This window comes from Bos javanicus, chromosome 18 (genome assembly GCF_032452875.1).
Source record: "Bos javanicus breed banteng chromosome 18, ARS-OSU_banteng_1.0, whole genome shotgun sequence".
NCBI classification, from domain to species: domain Eukaryota; kingdom Metazoa; phylum Chordata; class Mammalia; order Artiodactyla; family Bovidae; genus Bos; species Bos javanicus.
Window position 1 is genome coordinate 20423919 of NC_083885.1, and position 10833 is coordinate 20434751.

Sequence of the window (10833 nt, forward strand, 5' to 3'; positions counted from 1 at the left end):
ACTAAAGTTTCATTTCACTATGTTAACAATATATTCATGGTATAAACAGCTTACGTTGACATAATAAATGACATTTGGTTAGAAAAATGTCTTTGAGCTTTAGCTGAAAAAATGAAAACAGGTGAAAAAAAACAGCACCAACTATGAAAAGCCATATGTTAGTAAATGAATATACCTCATCATATTATGTAATCACTTTAAATATAATTACTGCTTCAAATGATTAAGTTTCAAAGTCAGAATATTCTTTACTTTAAAAGGATGTATTTCAGAACTAGAAATATTTATTCATTGTCTTAAAAAAAAATCCATGTAGCCATAGCTCCTGATTTAAAAACAAAACAGTAAAACAAGTTAAGAAAGTTAAACATTATCTCTGTGTATGTAAAGAGAAATAATTGGGTCACTTGCTGAAAACTTTAGAAAAGTCTGAAACAAGATTTCAAAACCTGTTCTTTTGTGTAAAAGATAAATTGGGACATTCAGCCAGTTTCAAAAGTTTGATCAACATTTAAGAAAGAGAAGCCCAAAGTTACTCTGTGCGAGGCAGGCAGCAGTGTGCTTGCTCTGGAGGGCTGCAACACTCAGCCCAATTTAAGCAAGGAAATGCTCAGCAATTCTAAAATGCTCTGTTCACATCCATACATAAGGCAAAGTCTCCTTCATGCTCCATTCTGTCCCTACGTTATCAATCAGTTAGGATCAATTCTGCAGCTTAGTCCCGCCCAAACCCCCTGGCTTCCCCATCTTCTCATGACTAGTCTGCAGGGCTGGCCATGTTTATGCTGATACCAGGAGATGACAATTAGTCACATCTATCCATGCTGGTCCATCTAATCCCTGTTGTTTTTAGTCATGTCAAATCCATTATCCCAAACAAAGCTGTGTACATCTCTTTGGAGATGCACACAGACTTGCCTTGCTTACTTTGAGAAGGCGGATTTTATGACAACATTAAATACATACTGAGCCCTAACGAATGGGGCACTGATAATTCCTATCACCCTAATCCACGGCTGCTTAACTTGCTTGTGAAAATTCATAGGCTCCTGGATGTGCCCTCAAGATCATCACATCTCCAAAGTTTTCTCCACAATTATATATATATACACACACATACATATATATGGTCATTGCACCCAAGTGTTTCCAGCCATCATAGAACGCAACTCCCGTCCTCCCAAGCCCCGCAGCCGGCAACCCGACAGACCCCTTCCCCACCCAAGCCTTGAGTTTCATCCTGTCTGCTCTCATGCTTTATTTTTGAGCCTGGTAAAAAGGGCGCCCCTCCCCCAGCTGTTTACTTAGAAGAATCTTAGGTGCTCTGTTTACTTACATTTTTCAGCATTTCTTTGTCTTCCAAACCATTCTAGCTCTTAATATGGAAGTTTTATGGGTTATTTTTATCAGAAAATGCAGACCTTGACTAGTTGACGTGAGCAGTTAGGATGGGTTAAGTGTGCTTTGAAACCCTCGATTTCTCCCCGAGAAAGCAATATATGGCATATGGTAACATCTAGAGCCTGAAAACACAGCCAGTAAGAGTCGCGCAGACTAAAGGAAATCACTACTTAATTCCACAAACATTTGTTTCGGTCCAGGAATGGCACGAGAAACTTTGAGCAGACTGCCCACTCCAGCGCCGGCCGGCACGCGGGATCCATACCGTGCGACACAGCGCCATCTGCTGGCGGCTCCGCAGCCAGGGGGTGACTCGGAAATCCACCCGAGTCTATTTCCCGGACCTCGGTTCCCGGGGAATTCCTGCGTCTGGGGAGTTCTGAGTGTACTAAAAAGGCGCGAAAGAAGGAGATGGTGCTGGAGAGAAAAAGCAGGGCTAGAGAAAGTTTCCAAAGACTTATTTAACTTGTAAACGGAGGAAGATTAATACCTCTGGAACGGTCCCCAGACGTCTTGCCAAGGGCACAGGTTTTCAGCTTTAAAGGTGAAGCTGAGTTTATTTGCATCCAAGGCAAAGAGTTGTTTTCCTTCTTTCTCTCTGTCTATAAAGCAGTGTAGCCTAACCGTATTGTCTTCACAGCCGGGCTCTGCATGCTTCTTTATGGAGGTGAGGCAGAATTCAAGCCAACTGTCTGTCGGGTTCATTCATGTCCTGACTGTGTGTGTGTGTGTGTGTGTGTGTGTGTGTGTGTAGCAGGGGAGTGATATTCAGAAGTGCTTTGGGAAACACTGGGGTTGTTTGCCTATCCATTCCAGAAATCAGTGGAGGGCCCCCTCCCAGGGGCAGAATGTAAGGACTGTGGGAATGCAATCAACACACTTCTGCATGTTTCCACACTGCCTTGAATGGGATCCCAGGCTCCAGGAAACTCATCTCTGATAGACTGTAAAAGACCCAAACTAAATGGACCGAAAAGGTGGTCATTATTCTTCAGGGAGGGCCCTCACTGTAACACAGGGTAAAGCGCTATCTGCAATGATTTTTTAAGGTTACTTTGGAAATCTTATTATTCTCACTCCACCTCCAGCTACCAAGCCTTGTGCTAACTGCGATTTCGATCCTGCAGCACTGACTTCCAGCGTCTCCCTCCCTTCCCTCTCCTTTGCTCTGTCTGTCTCCATCCCCGGAGACTTGTTCCAGACAAAAGCAGGTTGGGGAGGGTGCCATGTCCACATCACCTAGAGAGAAAGAGGAGGCCCGTGACCATTCCTGAATACCTCTAAAGGATGGTTTGCTTAGCCCCCTGCTGTGGGGATTCTCTGGTCCTCGGTGTATGATGGCATGGAGCAAGGATTAACTGTAATTGCTTCTGTGTACAGAAAGGACTAGAAGTGATCTCTTTTCACCTGCTGTCTCTGGAGTGTTAGGCACAACACCGCCAGTGAATGAGACAATTTGGGGGACAGAGTGCCCTACACCCTCTGCAGCCATAGGAGGGGCCTATGCCATTAGGAAAGGTGGCTGTTTTCTCAGGGGCTACCTCTCAAAGTGAAGCAATGTTTTTAAAACACTGTTCCTCCAGATGCTGTGACCCATTCCTTGGCAGACTGGACATAGGCTGGTGTTTTCAGGGAGCTGCTTCCCTCTTTTTCCCCACCCTCCACATCTTAGCAAGCCCACTCTCTCTTAGAAACAAATACAAAATCAGATGTGTTCACTACAGACTTCAAATTTAAGGTCTAAAGGATTTTAGAGACTAGCTTTGCCAGATAGCATACAGGATACACAGCTAAATTTCAGAAAGGTAATGAAGTTGTTTAGTATGTGAACATCCTAAATATTGTCTGGGACATACTCAGACGTGAAAAAGCTTACCATTCGTGTAACACTCAGATTTAACTAGATGCCTGTGTTTTTATGTTTTGGTGTTTACTGAGTCTGGCAGCTCATTAGATTCTCTAGTACAAGTCTTTAGACGGGAGACTAAAATCAACAGAGATAGAGAGCTATGCCCAGTTACCCAGCTGTTTAGAGGCAGCTTCTGGGCCAGAAATCAGGTCTAGAAATTCAGCTGGGGTCCTCTTGATCAAAGGCACTCCCTTGTCTTTCCCCAGGAGAGCCGACTGGAGGCAGAGGTACCAAGTGAGATGATGTAATAAAACCAGTCTCTTATATAATCATTTCAGAGTGACCGTGCATGCTGCAGAGGGCCATAAAGTAAAATGCCACTCATTTGGAAATGCCACTAGTTTATAATTTGTGAAGTTTCCTGCCCAAGTGAAATTTTACATAGCAAACCCTTTCTGGCAGGAGATTCCAGCACTTTCTTTTTCTGCAACCGTTGTTCAGGACGGTTTCAAGGGCTTTGTTCTATCAAGTGATTTCAAACACGAAAGCTCCCACTTACATACAAGCAAATACTATTCTAATTATTCCTCTCTCCCCACTAAAGCCACAGTTCTAAAGCCATTATTGTAGTCAGGTTACTGTTTATCTGGATTAAAAGACTAAACAGATCATCCTAAAATGGTCTAATATTTATCACTGACTTAAATTAGTTATGTATCTTGAGACTGCTCTGGATTCATAGCCAAATAGCTCTTTAGTATCATGGGAAATCTGGAGGAGCCGTTATTTGGGTGATAGGTATTGAAGAACTCAGCTCAGCCATGCTCCATGTGACATCTGAACCTCACTTTCCTTATATTGACACTGAGGGCTTGACGCCTTATGGACTTCCCTGGTGCTTTCAGACACAAGAATCTGCCTGCAGTGCAGGAGACCTGGGCTCAGTCTCTGGGTTGGGAAGATCCCCTGGAGGAGGAAATGGGAACCCTCTCCAGAATTCTTGCCTGAGAGGTTCCAGGGACAGAGGAGCCTGGCCGGCTACAGTCTGTGGGGTCTCAGACTAGGACACGACTTAGTTACTGAGCATGCCACGCTGTGGTCAGTATCCTTGCAGTGCCTACTATAATGCTGTACCCCTCCCTCCTCTCAAGCAATCTGGCCACCAAAAGCTCACACCAAGGAAGGAAAGAAAAGGAGGTTAATGAAACCAGTTGTAATGCAAAGAAAGGTCAGCCTTAGCTGCAAGCCCTGAAACTTAACTGCCAGTGGCATAAAGGGCTCCAGGTAAGACAAGGACTGTATTTACACAAGGTTTTTTCTGCTAAGCCAACTCCAGTCTGAGCTGAGCAACTACTCCAGGCAGCAGAGCTCTTATTGGAAGGCAGAAGCCAAAAGTTAAGTGTGAAGGATTTGGACCTTGTACAATTAGATCACCCCGGAGCCCCAGCATAGCAGTGGGTCTCCATGAGCATTTGGCGGAGTTGTGAAGGTGGGTGAGGAAAGGCCAAAGTAACCTACTTGGAAGAAGAAGAAATAGTCCGGCAGAGGATGGCAAGACCCTGTTCTGTCTGGGAACGCTCTCATGCCCTGCTTGGAGTTCACGTTTCACCAAGGAACGTAAAGGAAGAGTAAATGGGGCTGGGTGGAGAGAGAAGGGTGAGGTTTTCCCTCCCTTGCTCTCCCCTCTTTCATCCTCTTAGGACTTTTTTTAACCTTCATTTCCCTCCCGCAGAAAGGCCATTCAGCAAGGATGAATATAGACCCAAAGCCCGAATGCGCGTTCAATTGTCACCTTGAGTCTTCCCCGCCTGCTGGGTCTCATTCTCCCCTGAGGGAGGCTTGGCTCCTGTGCACAGTTAGTGATGGGGCTCTGACTCCCAAGGATGGATGGCTAAGTTCTTTTCAAAATACAGATCTCTGTAGCATTTTGTCCATGTCTTGAACAGGGCCAATTCAAGGACCTGGCTCTGAAACGTGCATGGATTATTTCCGCTGAGATGTTTTCCTCTGGCTTTGCGTCCTGCTTGGAACCTTCAACACTTCGGCCACCTGATGTGAAAAACTGACTCACTGGAAAAGAACCTGATGCTGGGAAAGATTGAAGGCAGGAGGAGAACAGGGCGACAGAGGATGAGATGGTTGGATGGCATCACTGACTCAATGGACATGAGTTGGAGTAAACTCGGGGAGTTGGTGATGGACAGGGAGGCCTGGCGTGCTGCGATTCATGGTGTTGCAAAGAGTCGGACATGATTGAGTGACTGAACTGAACTGGAACCTTCCTGCGGCTTTCTTCTCAAGTACACGCTATGGTTTTGTGAGCTCATATTTTTTTTTTTCCCCTAGGCTGGAGACTGTGCTCCATAACCCATTAGCCACGTCAAGTCTAGACCTAACCAAGAGCCCAAAAACTGTGGTTTTTTTTTTTTTTTTTTTTTATGTTTTGGTATTTACTGAATCTGGCAGCCCATTAGATTGTCTAGTACAAGTCTTTAGACTGAAAACTAAAATCAACAGAGACAGAGACTTAAGCAGCATGTTGAGAAGAAAGACACTACTTCTACAACTTGATCAGCCACTTAGGAACTGCCATTTCTGAAAGATTAGAAAACATCCCAATTTGTGGCTGATCACTAGTATTTATGAGGGTTCACTGTATACAAAGTCTTTTGCACTCAGCTCTCATTAAGCACTATAGTCCCACATTATGGATGAGTAAACTAAGGCCAAGAAAGGTTTAGTAACTTGGATAACATCACTACAATTAACTAGGAGAGACAGGACTAGAACGTGTTTCACTGCCCCCTAAAAGCCCAAGTTCACAGCTTCTGATAATAATAACCAACTTCCATTGAGCACCTACTGTGTGCCAGTTACTGCTATGTGTGCTTTATGTGTATTATCTCAATAACCCCCCTCAGTGACCTTGTGAGGCAGGTACTACTGTGAAACCCATTTCGTAGATGAGGAATGTGATGGATGGAGACTAAGTGAAGAGTTGGAGTCATGAGCCACCCACCTAAATTGTCCCTCTGGATCAGTGGAGGCTATTGGCCTCCCTTCTAATCAACTTTACCATAAAGACTTGTGTAAAAGTCAAAATAAAATAGAAAAATCAACAGCAGCAACACCTAGCCCTCTGCCTCCCAGCCCCCAAGCAGAAGGCGATGTGTACCTTCTTCAGCTCCCTGTGGAGGTTCTGTCCTTCTCTTCCTCTCTGTACAAAAATAAGACCGGAGGGGACAAGGTGTGCCTTTCTGTTACCTGGGTTCCTTTTGTCTCCGTGGAAGACAACGGAAAATTAGCTCTTTAAACAACTGCACAATCCCTTTCATTCTGTCTTTGTCTCTCTCTCTACACACACACACACACACACACACACACCCTTGCCCTCTCTGATCTGAAAATACTGAAAACCCAACTTCTGGAACTCTCCTCTGATTCTTTGGTTCAACACAGGACTCCAGCTTAGGATGGAGACACTCTGGGACCATCGGCTGCTGTGAGGTGGCTTCTGGGTTCCAAACCCCAAGCATTAACCCAGAGGCCCACCAGCCCCCTTACTGCCTGATAAGAGTGCAACCCTAAGGAAGCCGGCAGTTTTATTTCCCTCAGTAAATCTATTCTGATTAATGTACACACTGTATAATACTCCACCTGTAGGTACTGTAATTAAGGTGCATCGGAACCACAATCAACACAGTGACAGGCAGAGGGAAAATTATTGACCTCCCACAGATTTTTTAAGTCAGCACATTTACTACTGTGAAAATCACCAAGTCATTAGCAGAGGGGTTTAAAAAAAAATTTTTTTAAATGAAAGAAGTCTGCTCACATTACAGCTCTTTGTCTGTTAACCTCTGTGTCCCCTCTCTTTCTGATTTAAGATGAAATTCCCCCACACCCATCGGAGCCTCTGCAGACAGGGGGGCACCAGTCTTGGTAGGAGGTGAAAGTTTTCCCTTTTAGACTTGGAGGAGCTTCAAGAGTTGGCCGCCCAGCACGAGGGGTCCTGGGATGCAGCCACCAAGCACCCCTCCCTCGTGTTTATAGAATCATCAGTTGACAGCTCAAGGGCCCCGCTGGGCTCCCACATTGCCTGAGAGCTCATACCTTGACAAAATGAATCTCCGTGGATGCCCACTTGGGAGATGATTAGCTGTAGTCAGGGCAATGCCAGGCTGTCAACTGAGGGTTTGGGAGGTACCCAGGCCCCTTCCCAGCCTTTCCAACAGTGGTTTCAATCATTCCCAGCCATGCCTCTCCCACCAGGGAACCGGAGGCCCTGCTGGTGATGAGTTTGAGAAGTAGAGACACCCCCTGATGTCCATCTTCAATTATTAACTGCATGCTACCCACCGCCAAAAGGCAAGGATAGGTATTTTCTCACTGGGGTGAGAGGCAGGCAGGGCAATGGTGAGATGCATGAACTTTGGCATCACTCCTGTGTTTTGTTTCTTGCTCTACCACTCCCTTACTAAGCCTCTTTGTGCCTCAGTTTCCTTATCTGTGAAATGGGGATAACTGCTATATATCTCACTTAACAATGGCCATGAAAATTGAAAGGGAAGACCACAACATGCCTGCACAGTGCAGAGCACATTATGAATCAGGAGTTGGTGAATCTTTCTGGAAAATGCTGGATAGAAAATATTTTAGGCTTTGCAGATCATATTGTCTCCATCATAACAACTTAACCCTGCTATTGTTGCCTAGAAACAGCTATAAAGCATTTAAACAAAAGGATGTGACTATGTTCCAATAAAACTTTATTTAAAAGAACAGGTAGTGGGGCCAGAGATTGGCCGTTAGGTCATTGTTTGCTAATCATTGTTAAATTTAAAAAATGAATAAATGTCAGCAGCTATTATTACATATGATAGTTTCTTATTGATCAGCTATATAGAAAGAATTGGTGGTGAAATAAGATGTGGTCTGTCTTGAAACATGTTTGGTAGTCCAGGGAGGGGAGGCACTAATTTACAAATATCACTGTGTCCAAGAAGGATGATGCATGAACTAAAAGCTATTATACAAAACTTAAAGCAATATGTGCCTTAGACTATTTCATATTTATTTTGTACAACACCATGCGAACCCTATAGAAATGAATCAGGAATATGTTACATTTACCTCAAAATTAGGTTTAGAGACTAAGTTTTGTTTTGTTTAAAATAAAGATTGAAAGTGCACAAATATCATTGCAACACGCTCCAAATGTGCCCATGTGCTGTTGTAGGTACAACTAGCAGGAAGGCACTGGCGACTCACTCCAGTACTCTTGCCTGGAAAATCCCATCAACAGAGGAGCCTGGTAGGCTGCAGTCCATGGGGCCGCTAAGAGTCCCACACGACTGAACGACTTCGCTTTCACTTTTCACTTTCATGCATTGGAGAAGGAAATGGCAACCCACTCCAGTGTTCTTGCCTGAAGAATCCCAGGGACAGGGGAGCCTGGCGGGCTGCCGTATATGGGGTCACATAGAGTCGGACACGACTGAAGCAACTTAGCAGCAGCAGCAGCAGCAGCAGGAAGGAAGGGGCCTTCACTGATAGCTCAGTTGGCAAAGAATCCACCTGCAATGTAGGAGACCCCCACCTCAATTCCTGGTTCAGGAAGATCCACTACAAGGGGATAGGCTACCCACTCCAGTATTCTTGGGCTTCCCTTGTGACTCAGCTGGTAAAGAATCTGCCTGCAATGAGGGAGACCTGTGTTCGATCCCTGGGTTAGGAAGATCCCCTGGAGAAGGGAAAGGCTATCCACTCCAGTGTTCTGGCCTGGATAATTCCATGGTCATAAAGAATCGGACACAACTCAGTGACTTTCACTTTCACTTTTCAGCAGGAAGGAAGGCCATCAAGGTTTTGTTTAAACTCACATCTTGTTTGTCCAAGTCAATACTCAGTCAAAACAGCCTGCTTGATCATTTTTTGATTGAACGTTCCAGTTAATGTATTCAAGGACCTCCATGTGGAGAAGTTGGAGATCTCTGCTGCCCAAAGTGTGAGGAGAGGAATGGAGTAGAATATCTCTACCTTCAGGAGGCAACTCCAAAGACATCATTTAAAAGCATATTTCGGGCCCGCGGCCGCCTTTGCGCGCGGCTATCCCAAGCCCCCTGGCGGAGCTTCCCGGGCGCCCGCCCATCTTCTGGCCCGGAGTGGTGCAGGGCTCGCCCTGGAGGGACCCCCGCCTGGCCGGCCCGGCCCAGGCCGGCGGGGTCCTGGACAAGGACGGCAAGAAGAAGCACTCGCGGCCGACCTTCTCGGGCCAGCAGACCTTCGCGCTGGAGAAGACTTTCGAGCAGACGAAGTACCTGGCGGGGCCCGAGCGCGCGCGCCTCGCCTACTCCCTGGGCATGACCGAGAGCCAGGTCAAGGTGTGGTTCCAGAACCGCCGGACCAAGTGGCGCAAGCGGCACGCGGCGGAGATGGCGTCGGCCAAGAAGAAGCAGGACTCGGACGCCGAGATACTGAAGGTGGGCGGCTCGGATGCGGAGGACGACGACGACGAGTACAACCGGCCCCTGGACCCCAACTCGGACGACGAGAAGATAACGCGGCTGCTCAAGAAGCACAGAGCCCCGAACTTGGCGCTGGTCAGCCCGTGCGGCGGCGGCGCGGGGGACGCCTCCTGAGGGCGCGGGGCCGGGCCGGACAACCAGGGTACGGACGCGGGCCGGCGCCCTCGCCAGCCGCCCCCGCCGCAGTGTGTATATATATTTTTACAGAGTAAGTTATACGGCGGCCCGCCTCGGGCTCGGCGTCGGGGCCGCCGCCGCCCCGCGTCCCGGTGGGATCACTTTGTATAATCAATAAATTATTTAACACGTCAAAAAAAAATAATAAAAGCATCTTGAGTTTTTAAGAGTGATGTCAAAGAATGCTCGCTATATATGTGGTCTTCAAGGTCAATTATAGACAGACAGGGGCTTCCCAGGTGGCGCTAGTGGTAAAGTACTCACCTGCCAATGCAGGAGATGGAAGAGACCCTGGTTCGATCCCTGGGTCAGGAAGATTCCTGGAGGAGGGGAGCATGGCAACACACTCCAGGATTCTTGCCTGGAGAATGTCATGGACAGAAGGGTCTGGCGGGCTACGGTCTATAGGGTCATAAAGGGTCAGACGTGACTGAGTGACTAGCTCTTCTACTTTCACACATACACAAACAGGTTGTCAGTTACTTAATATAGCTGTTCCTAATCTGGCAGGAACAGGAGTCCCATTTGGATTTTAGGTCAAATTGATATTTTCTATTAATGCAACATAGACCATCCCCTTTGTTATTCATTCACTCTACAAATATTGTTGAGATTACGCTATATGCATTGCTTGAAACTTGACACTAAGAGATATAAAACTGAGTAAATTGTGGAACTTAAGCTCCTACAAGATACTAAGACAAAATGTGATGGAGAAGTGGACCGGGAGGAAGTCTGTAAAGGGATCTGCATGCTAGTTCCTCAGTCTAGAAGACGATGATCAAACTTAGTTTTTAGAAAGATGAGGCTCCTCTTCCAATAAAGAAGAGCATTAGGATGGAAAGGAAGATCCTGTGTTATCTACCTGTGTGCTAATGG

The 10833-nt window shown here is 46.3% G+C and overlaps 1 long non-coding RNA gene and 1 pseudogene across 1 annotated transcript in view; one reads left to right on the forward strand and one right to left on the reverse strand.

Moving 5' to 3' along the window:
- LOC133230166 (uncharacterized) overlaps window positions 1-1577 on the reverse strand; it is a 68136-nt gene extending 66559 nt beyond the window's left edge. The window contains exon 1 of the long non-coding RNA XR_009730772.1: window positions 1337-1577. This is a non-coding gene — a long non-coding RNA (uncharacterized LOC133230166). The remainder of the gene's footprint in view (window positions 1-1336) is intronic.
- Window positions 1578-1603: 26 nt separating this feature from the next.
- LOC133229411 (homeobox protein Nkx-6.2-like) lies at window positions 1604-10308 on the forward strand (annotated as a pseudogene).
- The last annotated feature ends 525 nt before the right edge of the window (window positions 10309-10833 follow it).